The 18,952-nt window shown below is 44.0% G+C and overlaps 1 protein-coding gene and 1 long non-coding RNA gene across 3 annotated transcripts in view; both read left to right on the forward strand.

Annotated features, from left to right (window-relative positions):
* Nucleotides 1-5,642, forward strand: part of LOC135245288 (uncharacterized) — a 32,895-nt gene extending 27,253 nt beyond the window's left edge. Inside the window, exons 2-3 of one of the 2 annotated variants that reach the window (XR_010327189.1) lie at nt 4,064-4,408; nt 4,828-5,642. This is a non-coding gene — a long non-coding RNA (uncharacterized LOC135245288). Of the gene's footprint in view, nt 1-4,063; nt 4,409-4,750 lie in introns of both variants that reach the window. The other variant, XR_010327188.1, reaches the window with a different exon arrangement.
* Nucleotides 5,643-11,770: 6,128 nt separating this feature from the next.
* LOC135245295 (RAC-gamma serine/threonine-protein kinase) overlaps nt 11,771-18,952 on the forward strand; it is a 74,714-nt gene continuing 67,532 nt past the window's right edge. Inside the window, exon 1 of the mRNA XM_064318264.1 lies at nt 11,771-12,506. The gene's annotated coding sequence lies outside the window, so the exon portion shown is untranslated. The remainder of the gene's footprint in view (nt 12,507-18,952) is intronic.

Raw genomic sequence — 18,952 nt, forward strand, 5'->3', positions numbered from 1 at the left:
GGCCTGTTGTGTGCGTTCAGTCCTGTAGAGGTCGCTGTGGAGCACGTTTTCTGTGTAGCTCAAAGAAGCCCGTACACAACGCGTCCAGAAATCTTCTCTGAATTAAATACGTTTTTTTTTACTGACTAACCTGATTGAGCGTTATTCTGGCTTCTTATAAGAACTGCAACATTTTGAGCCAAATACATACAATATGATGCTCAATCATAATCATCAGGTGTGTGGAAGGCAGAGAGGGGTGGGGGGTGTGGATGGTCTCCGAGTGCCCCTTGTACTTGATGTCCCCCTTTTATTAATAGTAATATTTTATACATGAATAAAATCAAATCCTTAATTATTCTTTTGCTGCGCTTCACTTTGGAAGAATGTGTTCTGGGCAATAACTGGGTGTCAGAAAGCGGTTTTTCTAGGTTGGTGTGCCCTTTCCTCACTTTCCAAAGGTTCCTACATGGCCCTGGTTATCATCATCATCAACATGGCTATGCAGATGGAGGTGTAGCCTGTGCAGCTGATAAGTAGTTCGCTATCGCTGTTGGTCTTCCTGCAAACAGGAAATTTGTGAACTATCAGGGTCCCAAGGCATTCAGGGTCCTCATAATCCCTTAGGTAAGTTGTCAAACAATCTGAAAACTATACTTGGGCTAATATGCATATTCCAGTGGTTTTTGCTAATGTGAGTCTAAAATGAGTAACGTATCTTTATGCGCCGTGTGCATTCCTAGGCCTACACACCCAGTGTGAGAACTGTGGTCTGACACTTGTCACGGTTTTGACAGTTCATACTGAGAGGGAATTTTGTAAAAATATGTTATTCAAAAGGGTGGTGGTCAAGGCCTTCATTTCAAACAGTTTGTTATCGTGTCTCTTCAGCTATACACTTGTACGCTAAGTGCTGTAACTTGTGGACCGTGTCCTTCAAGGCGCCATGTTCAGCGACAGAATGGATTGCTTTTGTACACTTGAGTGGCTGTCTGTCCCCGTGTGAATAGACCCGGTGGAAGGATTTCTGTCGTGCCAGACACATCGTTCCCGTCTGTGATATTTTAATAAAACCTTCTGTTCGTGCCTACGGTTCATCGTCTGTTAGTAAAACTGAGGGGTTAAAATACGGAAGGACAGGATTCTGGAGTTCCTCGGTAATTCTAAGGCACTCAGAACGGTTTACGTGCATCTGGCGTCTGTGAAAACAGTGTCATTATCTAAATGAACTCAATCTTCGCCACATGCCACACATGCAGATGTATTGTATATATGAATAGCATGAAACCAATGGCATACTGTAGGGTTGGAGCGTGTATCTTTGACCCTGATGGAAATTATGCAAGATTGGAAGCCACTGAATCTACAGTCACAAGAGGCTCAGGAGGCCTTGAACATAGTCTCGGCAATGTTCTCCCGCATTCTTCCCAATCGGCTGCTTCTCTGATCTGACTGGTAATAAGCACAGTCTTACATTACTGTTTATTTTTTTTAAACTTTTTTTAATGGGGGGCATAGAGGGAGGCACGCCTGTCCTGTCTCTTTATTTGGAGGGGGAGGGGGCAGATATGGGACGTGATCAACGACACCCAAAAACAACACCGCGGCGCGTAAATAATTCATGCCGCTGAGGGCCCGTCCTGTGTGTGTCCAGCGCGCCGGGGGGGGAAACAGCTGCTGCCTCTCAGCACTCAGAGGAAGACTCTGGAGGCGCAGCATCTGTTTCGGTAGGGTGGGGGGTTGAGGGGGTGGGGGTGGAGGCACAGACATGGGGGTGTTGGGGGGGGCTCTCTCAGGGGGTACAGCCTCGATGGGTGACTCTGCTATGGGCTTAACATCCCCAGATGTCAGGGTTGGCAGAATAACGCTCGGCTGAAAGGCAGTTTTCAAGCCTTTTAAAATTTCCGAAAAATTAAACAGAAAGAACGTTTTAATTAAAGGAGATCAATAACTAATTTCCCCTATTTGGCAAATAATGCAAAATGCCAGTTGCTGGAATGACACCATAACCATCAAAAAACTATTTTATAAATGACATCCCTCTCAAGGAGGTTATTTCTGCACATCTATGATAATCAACTGATGATCTCCTATGTCTTTCCATCAACGATCAATGGATAATTCACCCCAGCATTGTAGATACTCAGCACTGCAATGGTCTCGTAAATTCCATCACCTTTAAGCATGTGGAGCTTAACGATTTGGTGCTCTGTGGTGAACTTTGATCCCAGGACCTTGTTAAAGTGGCCACCCACTGAACAACCTCAGTGTAGTATAATGTTATGGAAGTCGCTTTAACCTAGAGGTTGCAGGTTCGATTGTCAGGTGGGGCATTGCCATTGTACCCTGGAGCAAGGTGCTTATACTTAATTGCTTCAGTAAATATCCAGCTACATAAATGCATTGTGAAAATATAATATATATCTGGATATGGATGTCTGCGAAATATAAAGATTATTTCATACCATACCAATTAACCTGATTGTGTACATTTAGTATCTAGAGTCAAACTCAGTGAACCAGAATAGTTAACACAGTCTCGATTTGAGTGGCATCGACAACCAATTAAGCATAGCGCCCTAATGCGCGCTGTGCCTTTAAATGTTTTGTAACGCTATTATGCCTGTGGCACCTTTGTACTTAGCCAATGAGGAGGGCCTGCATGATTGATGTTCCTTAGCACCTCTCCCCCCAGAACGTGTTTTTAAAGCAGATGTTTACCCCTGGGTCCGTTGGGGAAACTTCACCGCGAGACAAGCTCACTTAGCCCTCTATACGGGAAAAAAAAGGAACTCAGTTTGTTCAGATTTTCTACACGGTCACGTCCACATATTAAATGAACCCCAAAATCATGGTTGTTAGCTAAAAGCAAACACAAGGGAAAATAGACAGGACGCTGAGAGTTCTCTAGGGAGGGCTGTGGGTTTACTAGTTTTACTCTTCCCCCAAATCAGCCGATAAATATTTCAGTTTTCTTACAAGACTTTAAAAAGGTCATAATTAATAATGCCTTCCTATTCATACCTTCAGATTAAAAGTCCGCAGAGAAATGTACTTTTGTGTGTGTTGCCAACAACTTGAACGATCGGTCATTACAGGAATTTTGACACCTATCCTGTCATGCATGCGTATACACATTTATATATATACATATATATATGTAACAGGTCAGAATTGACATGTATCAGCAATGCATTTTGTACTTGCATACTTAGAACATAGTAAAAAGTAAAAATAGGCAATTACAGAAGTCATTACAGAACAGGCTCTACTGCTCATTGCTCTGAAGCACGAGAAACTCTTGTCATCATGGTGTCATTGCTCTGGCTGTAAACTGCGTGCAATGACACCAAAGCACATGGTGGTTTATTACATCATCACTCCAGTCTGAATGTACAAATGAGCTATGTGCTTGTGCAGTTAAGAGTGGTCTGACTGTTGTTTTATATGCGGTAAGAGAAAGATCTGTCTTGGCGGGCAGTGCTAGTTTATGTGTAAAGTAACAAAATGTATTTTTATTTATTTATTTAATTTTTTTTGGATGAGCAGGGTCAGTTTTCTGAAGATAAACAGGAGTCCAGGCTGCACAGAGATGGCTGTCCTTTTGGTAGAAATGGCACTGTGTTTTAGCTTGGAGGCTCCATTAACCAATTGGCCCTCCAGATGTCAGACGGCATACGATGGCCAGACCTGCATAGATCTGTTCACTCAGACCACTGTCCCGGACATCTGGACCTGCTGTCTCTCTCTCTCTCTCTCTCTCTCTCTCTCACACACACACACACACACACACACACACACATTCTTTCAGTCAGTCCCACACGCACTCCATCTCTCTCTCCCACTCTCTTTCTCTGTCTCAGTCGCTTTCTCTCTCTGTCTCTCTCTTGTGCTGTCTTTCTTTGTCTTTGAATCGCTCTTTTAATCTCTCGTCTGTCTCTCTGCGTGTTTCTCACTCTCTCTCATTTGAGTTTGAGCTCATCTGCGCTTCGCGCATCGTAGTTTTTGCGATCCATATTCCTATATTTTAGATGCTATTTGTCGCCGTGTAGAGACCACAGCGGTTTGAGTCTCTCTCTCTCAGGAAATGCATGGCGAGAGGAAAAAAAAAAGAAAAGAAAAAAACGTCTGAAGAATCAATTGATGAAAGCGACACCGAATGAGATGTGTGCAGAAGCTCTGGAAACGGCAGAGATGTTGGCAGGCGCCGAGCGCGTTGGCACGGAGTCCGCTGGCGCCAAACCTCGGCTGGTAGGCAGCAAGTCCCCCAACCTGAGGAGCCCCGAATATTTCGGGAAAAAAGGAACGAGACGCAGGGAGGAGGGACAGACGAAAAACACAAACACGAGCGGGGTTAAGGGCCCTCTCGCGTGCCAGCGCTGACCGCTGGAGAGGCCAAGGGCGAGACTGGCCCTTCCTCCCAACGCTGGTAAACTTGATTCATGCACTTGAATTCGTTCCAAGCTCATTGTTTCGTCTAAATCAAGTGGCATGTTGTTTTCTTGTTGCAGAAATTCTCTGGAAGAATCTTCAGTGTAGACCAATTGGGTGGGGCGGGGGGGGGGGATGGGGGGCGGTTCTGTGTGTGTGTGTGTGTGTGTGTGGGGGGGGGGGGAATAAAAATCATTCAAATTTTTGTGTTAACGGTGTTATTAATCAAGTTTCAGTAATTTCATGATGAACTATTTATTTTTATGCCTGATTTGTAAGTTTTTAATATTCTGTATGTGTAGTTTTTGGTCATTTTATTTTGTATTTCTGTTTGAAGAAGTACAGAACATTTGGAAAACATGGTGGATGAACAGGTGACAACAAAGCTAAGGGGTCTTCTCTATCTTTCTTCCCAAGTCGAACAAAACTCCAGGAAAATTCATGATCTACAAGTGTGTGGAGGGACCATATCTGCAGATTCTCAATTTTCCTTGAACACATTACATGCCCTGATGACCTCACTTGGAAATTCTGTTGAATGTCCTAAAACTGAATTGAGAAACGAAGGTCTAAGAGAAAGGAGGTGTCACAGTGTGAGAATAGAATATATACAACACACAAGCTCTATATTTCTCCACTAACCCAGACTGCCCCATTCACTGATAGATTTTCTTCTGTCTTCTATTTTTACTGAAGATGTAAGGCTCTTATAAGAGCGTATATCCTCTATTGCCAGATATTGTATGGGCCGAACAAAACAGGCACTTAAAATGAAGGGTTATCACTCATATTTGGGGAAGATTTATCCTCGGTTGGACCGCTTGTGTTAGCGTGGCCTTGATGGGGAAGCATTATTTCCTGAACAAGTGTTGTGCCTTAACAAGAGATTTATAAATCTGGCAAACTGGTCCACATCCCTGACCTGAGTAGATTTGTTAGGGAACACCAAACAAAACCAACCAAGGGGTAGAGAGAACAAATACATCGCCCAACCACCCCGCACCCCCCACCCCCCGATGGCACCAGTATTGGTGGGCGGAGCCAGTGGTGGCGACATCAGCCAATGCGAGCATTTGCCTCGCGGAACCAATTCCCAGGGGCGGCAGACCTACGGCAGCTGCGGGCGACGCTGCGCCCATGCCAACCGCCAACCGCGGCGGCTTTGCCCGCTGGATCATCTGTTCCGGCACGTCCATCTGCACCCGCACCCCCCCACCCCCCACACCCCACACCCCCAACCCAAACCTCCCCCCCTCGCCACTGCATCTGCACCTCCTATAGAAAACCTTCCAACAGTGCGCTCTGTGGAGGCTCCGCCAGAGGGGCCAGATGCTGGAGCTGTAAGCCCCAGGCTCAATCCACCAGGCCTTTTCTTTTTTTTTCACTCGTTATTTCAGGGGCTGAGGAAGCGGCCATTTTGGCTGAATGTTATTTTTTTTTATTTAAAAAAAAGGGGCATCGGATCTATGTGTGAGTTGCGATGGGGGTACGTGGGAATTATTTCCTGTTGCCGACGGAGACCGTTGGAAAACGCCTGCCATCTCGAGGTTGCTAAGGCAGGAGGTTTGGATCGGGGGGGAAATTGTGTCCCGGGAACGAGGGACGAGAATCACTGCGTGTTGAAAGCGTGAAGCACACAGAGGCACAAAAATTAGCCTCATTATCTCTATCATTATCTGTATAGCGGTAGGATTTATTTTGGGAGGGGGGGCGGGGGGGGCTGAGAGCCGGGTAGTTAGGGGGGGCACTGTCCAGATGGTAATTTCCCACTAAACTGGCTCTCATCTGGCCACCTAATCACCCCCCTATATCTGACTGGCTGTCCAATCCCTGGCATTCCCCATCCACTTTGATTCCCCAGGCCATCACTGCTAAAGAGGAACTCACTTCTCAGTTGACAGACATGGTTAAATGAAAGTTAAATAAATGAAAAATAAATAAATAAGTGTCAGTCCTCACTAATGATGGCACAGTGAGGTTTCACGCAAACCATGAAACGGCGGGGCCACAATGTCCTTTCATCCATTCATAAATCCATTATTTATACTGGGCAGGGTCGCTGGGGGTGCTAGAGCCTGTCCTAGGGTACATTAGGTGAGAGGCAGGAATACATTCCGGACAGGCCGCCAATCTATCACCGGGCACACACACCATTCACTCATTATTCACTCACACACTCAATTTAGAGTCTCCAATTAGCTTAACTGCATGTCTTTGGACTGTGGAAGGAAATCCATGTGGACACATGCAGAACATGCCAACTCCACACAGAAGTGCCCAGTGTGTTTTGCTGTGAAGAACAAAGCCTTTTGAGGGGAAGGTTTTATGCAGAAACTTCAATCTCCTGTTACTTGTCCACCCTCAATATATCAATGAAAACCTGCACATAAAATCAAATTGTAACAGTATGGCCCTGTACATTAGGGTCTTAGAAGCAGATAGCATTTTCTCCCTTTTTGAATTTCATTGGCATCTATTAATCTTGAATTAATCAATTAATTCCCCCTTAATTTCCTTCCCCATGACTTCAAGCAGAAGCAGGTATGATAAAACAAATATACAATATTAACTTCTATGATGTTCCAATTCACCTTTTCCTCTATAGAAAGATGAAGTGTCTGAGCACGAGTGAAAGGAGGACACCAGAAAATGGAGAAATTGTCTGCGATCGAAGTTCATTCACAGAATCTGAGAATCCATCTACTCTGTTTTCTGTATGACGGCAGGAAAAGATATTGGCAGAGACGCGGATGAAAAACCGAAGAGCAAAAAGATTAATGAGCATTTGTTCATTCGGCTGAATGGATCAATAATGGGAGGAAGGATACGGTGGTTAATAAGATCTTGTGTAATGTGTGAGCTTTCTGGGAAGCTGGATCTGCTCAGGCACTTCTACTGAGTGGCCAGCTTTCCATGTCCTCAATTGCACTTCCTGGTCCGGCAGTCAAATATCTCATTAAAAGAAATTAGTGCCGTCCAGATACTTAGCGCACACACTTGGGAAGCCTCCTGTGGGACCGTCATTCCGATATTGAATGGGGGGAGGGGGTGGAAAAAAATCAAAGATGAGCCACTCCAAATGGGGGGATTTGCGGGGGTACAAAACCTAAATACCTAAATAAAAATTGGAATGCAATCTGTGGGTCCAGATGCGACCTCTGTTCCCCACTGAGACCGTACTGTCCCGCCGGGGCACTGATGGCTAACGTGCTAACGTGCTAAAGCCAGCAGCGGAAAGCATGCGATGCTAATGAGCGCTGGAGGAGAGCACAGATCTCCAGCTGTGCTGCAAGGGGTCTTGGGATACATTGTCATACGGCTGTGTTCAGGGACAGGGGTTAGTCCCCCAGCAGTTTTGAGGCAGACTCAAGGGAGGGGTGCACAAGTCTCCTGATGTTTTTGTTGAACACCCCCACATTGCCTTTCTCTCCTATTTAAGCCCCCCCCCCAACCCCCAAAATGTGACAGCTGCTCATTGGCTGCCAATCAATAAAACCCTCTGTCCTATTCCCACGATGTTTTCCTGAAAATGTCAGTGACTCACCAGTGTATGTGGGTGCATCAGTGCTTACACACTAAGATCCAGAAAAACAAAGTTATTTAAAATTATGACCCATATTTTAGACTCTGCCCTGGGGGGGGGGGGGCGGGGGGGGCTCTATCGTGACATCCCTCAGTGTCTGACACCAGCAGAGCCAGAGCCGAGCAGTCTGCTGCACCCAGACACGCGAGCGTTAATACCTGCCGAAAACGTTAAGTAACTAACGTCATTAAGAGCTGTGTTTTCCGGGCGCGCTCCGGTCATGCCAGCGGCTGGCCTCCGGGGGCAGCGGGCGAGTCACTTCCACAACAAGACGATTACGGCGCCTAAATCCCGTCTCTGTAGGTAAGCTGCCGTGCGACGGGCGCAGATCACGCAGAGTTCAAGGTGGATTTGTGCTCCCAAGTGCACGACCCGTGTTCACCTGCGCCCCGTCTGTTTCGGTGACCCCTCGGCGCCCCAGGACTCACTGCTCTGCTGCTTCTTCTTTTCGGGGGAAAAGTATCAATGGGACAAAAGTACTCTCTGCAGAAGCGTGTGGAATAAATTCATGGGGTCACTTTAAGCTTAACCTGAAGATCAGAAGTTAGTTGCTCTATTACCAAAAATATATATAGAGTATATTTGAGAGTGTGGCAAAATATACAGCATCAGGTTGCTGGGTGAGTCATCCTGTTAAAACATTGTTCCAGTGTGTGGATGGGCATCACTGTTATGCTTTATTGCAACTGTAAATGTATTTATACAGTAAAATGATTACTCTGTACCATACTTAAATTAAAAAATAGCATTGCAAATGTTAAGAAATTATATCGAAATAGCGACGTCATATCATTGCATCATTGCGTTTTTTTGCGTCATTACTTCATCTAGGCTGGGAATCCTAGTGACAAATTGACCAATCACTAGAGACATACCATGAAAAAAGTTGGTAGCACTCTGGTACCCCGTAACATAGGAATTTGTGACTTTAGTGCTCACACTTTAATGTGTGCTAACCGAGGGAAATAACCATGCGGAGCGTCATTGGAAAGAGGGTTCAAAGAAACTGTTTTGCGATACAATTATTTTTGGTTTTACTGCTGCATGAAAGAAATTACGGGATTATTTATAGAGAAAGTGTTCGGAGACCCACAGTAAAGTGAACGGGTTTAAGCATGTGGAAAACCACTTTAATATTAGGTGCATGGTTTTTTTTTTTGTCTTTTTCTCTCCAGCGGGTACTCAAGCACTCTATCACGAAAAATAATCACAATGGACGTCCCCGGAGTGTTGTAATATCGGAAAATGGATTTCTAAAAGCTGCGCAGCAAGTGTTCAGTGTAAAATCAATTCTGATATACGATAGAATGGAATACGTGTGGTCCTGTTGGACTGTATTTAGAGTAAAAGCTGAGAATTTTTATGCGTGTAACACCTGTGCCTTTTTTTAGGTGAGAGGTTTGGCCGACTCTGTCTTATGAATTTCCCCCTGCATAGATGGAGGTTCAGTCCCTCCCATGGCACCTTCTCTGTTGTGGACCCCTTTCTATTTGTTACCCTGTCTGCTTTTTACCTGTCTGAATAAAATAAATAAATAAATATGAAAGGAGGATGGACAGCCATGCTCTCAGTTTTTGCTATTATTTTTCAAATCCTATTTTTAAACTGTTTGTATTACTTATGAATACAGATTTTATTTTTCTATTTAAGGCATCACATCTGATTTGATTTACGTTTTTCCCAAACATCAGAATTACAAATGTGCTATTCCCACTGCCAGTCTGCATTGAGTAACAGTACTGCTCATCCACACTAGCTGCAGGTGAGCTACGCCTACGGGAAGCCTGGGGGCGTTCCTGCAGCAATCCGATTGGCTGTCAGCAAGCTGACCAGCCCCAGATATGACAGGAGATTGGCCCAGAGCCCAAACAAGTCAAGTGGGTTTGTTCTGCATAAAATAACAAATCCACGCACTTTTTCAGTATTTATGAAAGATTTTCTTGTTCCTCTTTTATCCCTGATTTTCAGGAAATACGAAGCACGCCCTGCAGCTACATGTGCAGGATCTGCATATAATCAGCTCTGTCAACTGTGGTCTTTTTGCTGTCTCTTTTAAATGGGAACAACAAAAGTACAAATACAGGAATTCTCTGCCCATCATTGGGAACTGAGCAAAAAGCCACATATTTATTCTCAAGGAAACGTGTGTATGTAAATATGTGGAGTTATAGCAAAATCCAACAAAGGTATCCATTCAGGTTTTGAGTCAATTCAGTTTTCAGTTCAGTTAATTGACAAGATGAACTTAAATTCAATTCATGATCCTTTGAAAATGATCCTTCGTGATCCTTTTATATTTTCATTTTGTGAACCGACTGAACTCCCATTGCTTGATGAGGTATAAATGTCTGATGGACTTTCTAAACTTGCAGATATTACATTAAAATGGAAGGATTTCAGAAAGTACTTATTGTGTTGTAAATATTAGCAAATGGTCCATTATTATTATTATTATTATTATTATTATTATTATTATTATTATTATTATTATTATTATTATCAGGGCTATGATGCCTGATTATTGACACAATTTAGCTTTGGATAATTGATCTAAGGGAAGGAGAGAGAGAGAGAAAATGACAGACAGACAGATAGACTGTTAAGAAGATCTGAAATGTTGATACAAAGCTACACAGAAATTAAAGATTTACGTTTAGCGATTGAAAGAGATTGTGAAAAGCAATTAAGGGAGAAGACCAGGCTCGCATAAACGTGAAAAATTAGCGCTGGAACTAACGGCAAGAAAATAACATTGCAAGAAATGCAATATAATTTTCTGCAAGAGCAGCTTTAGGCCTACCAGAGGTGGTCCATCACCTACAATGGGCTTAGTGCTGTTTCACAGGGTCAAGGGTGTTCCTGAATTTACAGACTGGGCAGGTGCAGTGATAAGCCCCAGAGAAAGAGACATACATTAATTAAGCATGAACACACGTTATGTAAATGGAATTAATTTTGTAATCTATAGAAAATTTGTCTAGACACAAAAATAAACTGTAATATTAATAATCACGGGCACACTTTCATCGCTCTCATCTAGGATTACTTCCACGGCAGCCACAGACTATTTTTTTTAATTATGCAGGCTACTGTAATTGTAATACATAACATGTCGCTCTTGTGTAGTGCTTTTCAAACTTGGTCCTGCACGGGGACCCACAGTGAATGCTGATTATTGTCACAGCCAATATTTTGGAATTTTTGATCAAATAAAGTTGCCGAAAGCGTGTTTGAATTCTAACATAATTTTGCACTTCCCTTACTCCAGAAAAAAACAGCCATTTGTTCTGTCCTTACACTCTTTGTTTTTCCAAGATATCTTAGTTCCAGTGACCATGGTGACCACAGTTTGAGCAATTAGAACCCCAATGATTTCACCTGCCACGTGTAGCCTCTTTCTAAAGAGAATCGTTTGTCTTACAGCACACTTCAGAAAATTAAAGCATTAGTCGGCCCGTACTGATTAACAGTCCTGGGATGTAAAAGTGGAATATTTATCACGCAGCTATTTCTGCCATAATGCGGCCCTAAGAGGGTAAATCATCCTGCAGTAGACATTACGTGTCCAATTAAGGACAATTAACAGCTCATTTACTATTCAATTTGCAATTATGGTAGGAACGGAAACCAGCATGCAGAGTGGGTCCCACTCCCCAGGATCACGTTTGAAAATCAAGTTTCCTTATTTACTTTCTGAAATAAATAAATAATGTAGATGCCAGCACGTGGTAGTATGTATTCGCAACTCTTATGTAAGATGCAGCGCGCGTGCTGCGCTGAACCTCCACAACGTGCCAGGTCGCTAAAGGGGGGATTATGCATTGAGAGATTTTCCCCAAGATAGATGTGATCTTTTTGACGGTTTTATCCACATATTTATGTAGGCTCATTTAAATACACTGGAGGGGTGATAGTGTCTCCGCTCTCGATTAATGCAGAAAAAAACACTCGCGAGTGTTGCAGGGAGAAACGGGGGAAAGACAGGGCAGCTTGCAGCCTGGAGACTCCGTATACAGTCGAAAATGTACCGATTACCGATCCAGGATCAGCGCACCTCTCCCCACTGCACATTCTACACATTTGGGCAAAAACCCGAGCCCTGATCAGAAGTCAGTGCTCGGGGATGCGAGATATCCGCATTTGGGAGCAGCCGAGCCGAGACTGACACGCTCGAGTCAGGGACAGGGAAGCCGTCCGAAAAGTGGTTGGGCGTGACGTCACGAGCTTTCCTGAAAGTCAACAACAAGCGCTAGCGGCAGAAGCGCAGCGGCGGTGCGAGAGGGAACTGCTGCCGCTCATCACATGCTGTGTCTATCCTTTTCTGCAGGGCGACCGAATAGACGGCATTATCCGGAGCAGCAACAGCGTTAGCACTCGTCTCCTGTTTATTTTTGCGAGTGACTGTTTTTTCCCCTCCCGATTCATTGTTGCGGCGTAGAAAAGGGCACGAGCGTGCAAGGGACACTGTCGAAGGGGAGCCCCAGAGGTCTCCCCGTCACTGCCCGCCAGTCAGGTAATAAGTAGTCTAATAATAGATATCAGTTATAATAATATTTCTTATTGGCTGCGGACAGACTTGCTCATTGAAGAATTGCACCGTTTTTGTACCGGGTCTGCTCTGTGTATCGTGAATGGGTGACACCGTTGCTAGCTGGCTAACGTTAGCAAGCTTGCACATTTACAAGGATGGGAGGCTCGGTATCTTGATGCTGCAAAAGGAGGCTGTCACACTCAGACGAGCGGAGGTGGTGGGATTGTATGGCTCTGGCCTACTGCACGTTTCTGGAGGCTCCTATCTTATTTTCCAGATCGGGAAAAAAGGATGATGCTTATTTTCTCGAGCATAACAATAAACGCAATTTAACCACCTTTATGCAAATTAGCGGTGTCGTGCAAATTTAAGGAAAATGCTGTATTGTTAGGTAGCTAGCTATCCAGCTATAGTAGCTGGGAGCTAACTGGCTAGCTACCTAGCTAAATGCAGAATGTTGCTGGCGGCGTGCCTTTTTTAGATATAGGTAGCTATATTCCTTGGAATGGGTGATGTCAGTGACATTTGTCCAGCTATAGCAGTAAGTATTTGCATATCATATTCTGGCATTAAATAAATGTCTGATGTAGGATTTATTTCCGCTAGTAGTGTATTATATAACAGAAAATGACACCCCACCCCCTTTAGACAAAAGCTCTTGTTTGTTTGTTTATGGTAAGGACACAATGGTTTGTCCTTATTTGACGGCCAGAACAATGCCTGTTTATGGAGAGTACGGCGGTGCGATGGTATACGATAAACAAACCATTAGTTGGTGGTTAGAAGATATGCCTGCCGGTGTCAGCCATTGTTTGTGTTGTCATTAGCTACATTTTCCTGTTTATGTCGCATCCCAAGCCGGTACTTCCAGAAGCTGCAGAAATCGCCCATTTGAACAGCTAACTTCAAATACGACATTATGACTTTGTGGTCCCAGTTTTTGATCGATTAACATGCAGATTCGTTCATTATATAATGCAGTGGTGGTGAAATGAGCAATTCTGCGCCGATGCGTTGTACACTTATTGTGAATGATAACAATGGGAGGGGGAGGTCATTATGAATCTAAGCAGTAGCCGGCACAGTTGGAAGCAGGTTTAACTGCTCACTGGTTTCACTGACACATATTCTTAATTGAAACGCTCAGAGGCAGAACAAGTGTATTCCTGAAATCAAAATGGTGATATGTGAATGTACTGTATGCGAACATGGAAGTGTTTATATGTACAAATAAAAAATGAAATGGTCAGCTGTAGGTTAATCCCAGTAAACATTTGCTTGAGAATGCTTGCAGAAATAACTAAGGCAAAACACTAAATGCCATATAGTGCAATTTTCATGAATAATCTTACACGAGACCACAATATACAGTAATCTAGAATGCGGTTAAAGCTCATTTATAACTTAAACTGCTAAGCAACATTCTGAATTTCTCTGAGACATTAAACTAGGGTAGCCAGGATACAGTCGGTATATCTATTTAATTACACGCCTTAACTGTAGAACATGATATGGTTTGCACAGTTGAAACCTTTGTAATGAGAAGAGAAAGTTGGTTCCGTTTGCAGCTTTCTCAAATAATGTTAATAACTGTTCCATTATTGTGTACCTCTTGACACTACATAGCGTTTGCTTTGCTGTCACCAAAGATTCTATAGACTGACCAGATTATCATCTCCATAATCTTGCCTTAACCTTCTGCCTCCCTACTGTCTACACAGAGAAGTTATCATTTTATGTATCTTATGAACATTCATTAAGGAGCTTGGCTGAGTACAGATACAATAATTATGCAGTAATATAGCACCACAAACTCTAAACTGTAGTTAAGAAGCAGTGAGAATGGAAGGAGTGTAGGAACTAAGTGTCTGGTGAGTGTGTAGGATCTGTGCTTCCTCTTGCTCCGATGCTTCCTGTTCTGAACCAATGCCCTTCTTTGTCGCCTTTAGCTTGTTCTGAGTTCACAAATACTGTGCACTGCACTTGCTGATGGTCTGATATCCGTAAATTTGTCATAAATTGTGCTAATGGCAGTTGAGTTGTTAAAAGTTTCTTTTTAAGTCTAGTGTGATATTTATTTTGCCATACTCACTATTCCGACTTCTGTTTCATCTCATACTTGACAAACCCAGTTATCTCACAAAAAAGAGACAGATGTGTTATAAAGTGTGCTGAAATAAGGGTTCTGTTTTTTTTATCTCTTGTGCATTTGTGGATTGATGTTACTGTTCTTGTCTTAGGCTGTTTAGATGATTGTCACCAAACTGTTCATATTCTTCATATTTTATGTTAAAATTGAGGTTTTAATTAGCTATATATTTATTATTCATTGAAGCCAGGTTTGAATTTTGTCTATAACCATGAAGAATTGAAAGTGCTTAGTTAGCCTTCTTGTACCAGTTTTAAAGCAACCTTCTGCCTGTTTTTTAAAAAACTTTTCCCACCTAGATTCTCCCTTTCTCTCATAGCCTAATTGAGAGGTTGCAAGCTGTACAGTTTCGGGGACCTTCTGTCCTAAATCTAAGTTTTCTTTCAGTTTCAGTTTCAAGCACCAAACGAATATTGATATGAACATTTTAAGTGAACAGTAATTCTTCAGAGAGCAGCTGTAGTCAGTGCCTTCTGTCCCCACTTGACAGTACTGTGTCCGCCTGCATGTCAGTGCTGTGTCCCTGTGTGTCAGTGCTGTGTCCCTGTGTGTCACTGCTGTGCCCCTGTGTGCCAGTGCTGTGTATCCCCATGTGTCATTTCTGTGAGTTCCAAAAAGTCAGTACTGTGTGTCCCTACATGTCAGTGCTGTGTGTCCCTGCATGTCAGTGCTGTGTCCCTGCATGTCAGTGCTGTGTCCCTGCATGTCATTGCTGTGTCCCCCTGCATGTCAGTGCTGTGTGTCCCTCCATGTCAGTGCTGTGTGTCCCTCCATGTCAGTGCTGTGTCCCTGCATGTCAGTGCTGTGTGTTCCTGCATGTCAGCGCTGTGTGTCCCTACGTGTCAGTGCTGTGTGTCCCTGCGTGCCAGTGCTGTGTGTCCCCGTGCGTCAGTGCTGTTCCAGGCAAGGCTCTACAGCCTCTCTGTCAGTGATATTGGGAGGATGTGTCTCAGTGTTGAGTTGTCGAAAGCGGCATCAGTTTTACGGCATCACGTGTGCATGTGAGCCTTTCTCAGGTTACCCGCCCGACACGGTTTTCACTTCCATTCATAAGTGAAGACAGCAGCAGTCTGAGGTTCCGTTTCCACCCAGGAAGTTCCTGTGCTTTGATGGGGTTAGATGAGGTAACCTCAGTTCCCCTTCTTTGCAGACACCACATACGCACTCAGACGCAACTCAGACACAGCCCAAACCGAATAGAGTTCATTAAATATTTCTCTCACACACGCACATGCAGACGCACACACACACAAATAAATGAACACATGCACAGACACGCTTATACACAAATTCATAGACACACACACACACACAAATAAACACGTGCTTACACACTCAAACATACACACAAACACACACACATACAAACACACACACACGCGCACGCATTGAGGAACAGCCCATAGTTTTGTTTGTTGATGCTGTCGTCATGTGGTCCCGTCTTGTCTTCTTTTGTTTCCTCCATGTTTGAAAAGAAAGGGGAGTGCAGAGTGGACCCCTTGCACCTGTCTACTGACACACACTGCTGTGGGACAGCCAATCAGAACCTCTCTAGGGTTTTTACCATTGTCTCTCTAGGGAAGAGATTAGCACAAAGGGTTTTATTCTGTAGTCTGTCAGTTCTTTTATTTTAAGATTACAGTTGTAGTTGTTCGAAATGCGTTTTTTTTTTTGCTTGAAATGTAAATTCATCTTGGCTTCCTGTTTTCATTAAATTCCTGACCCACGGTTCGAGATGAAACTTATTCGTACTTTTTTTTTTTAAGAATGTAAAAATAAGTGCAGGTAGGTTCATTAAAACCATCATATTCTTATGAATAAAACATGCTCATTTCTTTGCCTGCGCTGTATGAATAAGGCATTTTGTCTCTGTGCCATTTTGTGTTAGGGTAGACTCAAGGCCAAAGTGTAGGCTCTTGTTTAAAATTCACTGGCAATATCCCAGCAGAGATATTTATTAATTTTTTAAAAAAGGTCAGTTTGGGTAAGTGTTCCCTTGAGTTGCAATAAAAACAGAGTTCTGAACAGTCAGTCTGCGTTTTCTTTATAAGAGGAAGCCATTTGTTTTGTCCTGAATTAGAAAATGTACATTATTTTATTTAAACCTTATAGGTTTCATTTATTATAGAAATTTTTGTGAAATCCTAAAGGTCCCTATTGTTCTCCGGTCCGCTGACAGAACCTCAGGTTTGACCCATGGAAATCCTTGGAAACAGGATTCAGCCTGTGAAAAATGGGATTTAAGATGGATGTTTCACTGTAGAATTGGACATTTTAAAAACTGAATAAAATTATTCCTGTGTAATTCCACATAATTGTTGTATAGTTGCTGGTATTACATGAGCTAAATTGGCAGCGTAGTTTAATTATTTGCAGATAAGTTTGCATAATGATTGTTTTTTTGTCTGCGTTGCTCAGAAAGGAAGAATGAAGCTAATGTAATGTGGACTGTCTGCGTCTCTACTTGGTGTGGAATACTCAGTACTGAAGAAACTAGCATGTTGTTTCATTATACAGCTGTCCCTTCGCAAATTGACAGCCTGAAGTTGCTGGATGAACATGAGTGGTGCTCTTCTACCACCTGAAAACACTTCATTGACTGCCTAAGAAAAGGCTATAAAAAAAAGCTAGTTTTTATTAGTGTTTATTATTTTTAAAATGTAATCCCCGTGGAATGTGTCTGTGACGTTGCTTTATTCAAATATCGTGGTGTTTTCGTTAAACAAATAACAAGTGTATGTGCACATGAACATGGTCAAAAATGGAATTATCAGTTTTTTAAATGGACTGCGCTCTTTTTGAAAGCTCAATGTTATTATGCTACAAACAGCTTCTACACTGAATCTGATTGTAGCACTATACATTAAGCCCTCTCCAGGTCCTGGCTCCTCCCCTTTCTAGCCTTTGGCTCCTCCCCTCTCCCAGCCTCCAACCCCTCCCCTAAGCAGAATTGGCCCCTCCTACAGGTGTATAAAATAAGGAATGCTTTGTACTGTATTCTCGACTGTACTTGTGTGGTTTGCCTGTGAGTCGTCGGTCGGTATGTGCCATTATTCACTTTGCAGTGTCAGAACAACCTTGCGCTTTCTCTCACACCAACTTGTGCCTGAACACTTTATTGTGTGGAATGCACAATAAAACTTTATTTATAAATCCCACCTGCCTGCAGGTGCTTTGATTTTGTCAGACATCATTCTTGTGTGTTTCCGATTACCCGCTGGTCGATTGATAATTTTACAAAATGGCTTGCAAACGGCTCCGCTGGTCATTATCCTTTGCCTGAAAAGCACCTTGCTGAGGGGGTACAACGGCAAGTGCCCCACCTGGGAGTCGAACTTGCAACCTCTGGGTGAGAAGCCCAGTTCCCTAACCGCTATACCACATGGCCGTTTCAGCTCTTCTGTGTAGCTCTGTGCAGACTGTGGCAGTCTGATTCGTTCTGTGTCTCAGCAAAGAGCCCACCTCAGCTTAAACAGTGCAGTACAGATGACTGAACGTGTCTGTGTGTCCTCAGCCCAACGAGCACCCCTCTCCTCTCCTCCACTCTCTCCCAGACGACCCGACTGCTCTCTCTCCGTTTATTTTTATAGCTGGTTCTCTGGCTGGCTTTATTGCACCTGAGACAAAAAAAAAAAAAACCTGCATTGGCGCTCTCAGAATTTATCCTGCCCACGTTAAAAAAAGTGTGGAGTGGGGGGGGGGGGCTAGGGGAGATGGGGGCTGGGGGTTGGGGGGGTGAGTTTGGAGAGAATCTCCCGTCTGAACAATTACAATCTGCGGCAGGGTCTGTGTGTGACTGTCCCTAATGCCGCCTGGGTTTAATGCGGCGGGGATTTACGCGAGCTTGTGACACGGTGAGACTGATTAATGGTGTGTGGTTGCCTCTGTCTGGATCTGCCGCCTTGCCCCCCTCCCCTCACAAACCCCCCCCACCCGCCACGCACCCCCTCCCCAGAAATTAAATTAATATCTGGAGGGTGCTCCCTCCGGTTATGTAAAGAGATTGAATTGAGTGCGGCTGCCTCGGCGGCGGCGGCGGCGGCTGCAGCCGGTTGCCGCGGTGACGGCCATTGTCAAGGCAGCGTCTGCCTTTTGTGTCGCGCCGGGGAAACGGCCGCGTGCGATGCGAGGGAGCCGAAAAAATCGCATCGGGGGGGAAACGCCGCCTGGCCGCCCAAAATAAAGAGAGAGAAACACTGCACTGCACCAAAAATTCAGCACCGGGGAAAGAAAGACGCTGGAAACGCAACACCTGCCTCTGCTCCAGCCCGCTTTTCCA

Source organism: Anguilla rostrata, chromosome 2 (assembly GCF_018555375.3).
Source record: "Anguilla rostrata isolate EN2019 chromosome 2, ASM1855537v3, whole genome shotgun sequence".
In the NCBI taxonomy this organism is placed as follows: Eukaryota; Metazoa; Chordata; class Actinopteri; order Anguilliformes; family Anguillidae; genus Anguilla; species Anguilla rostrata.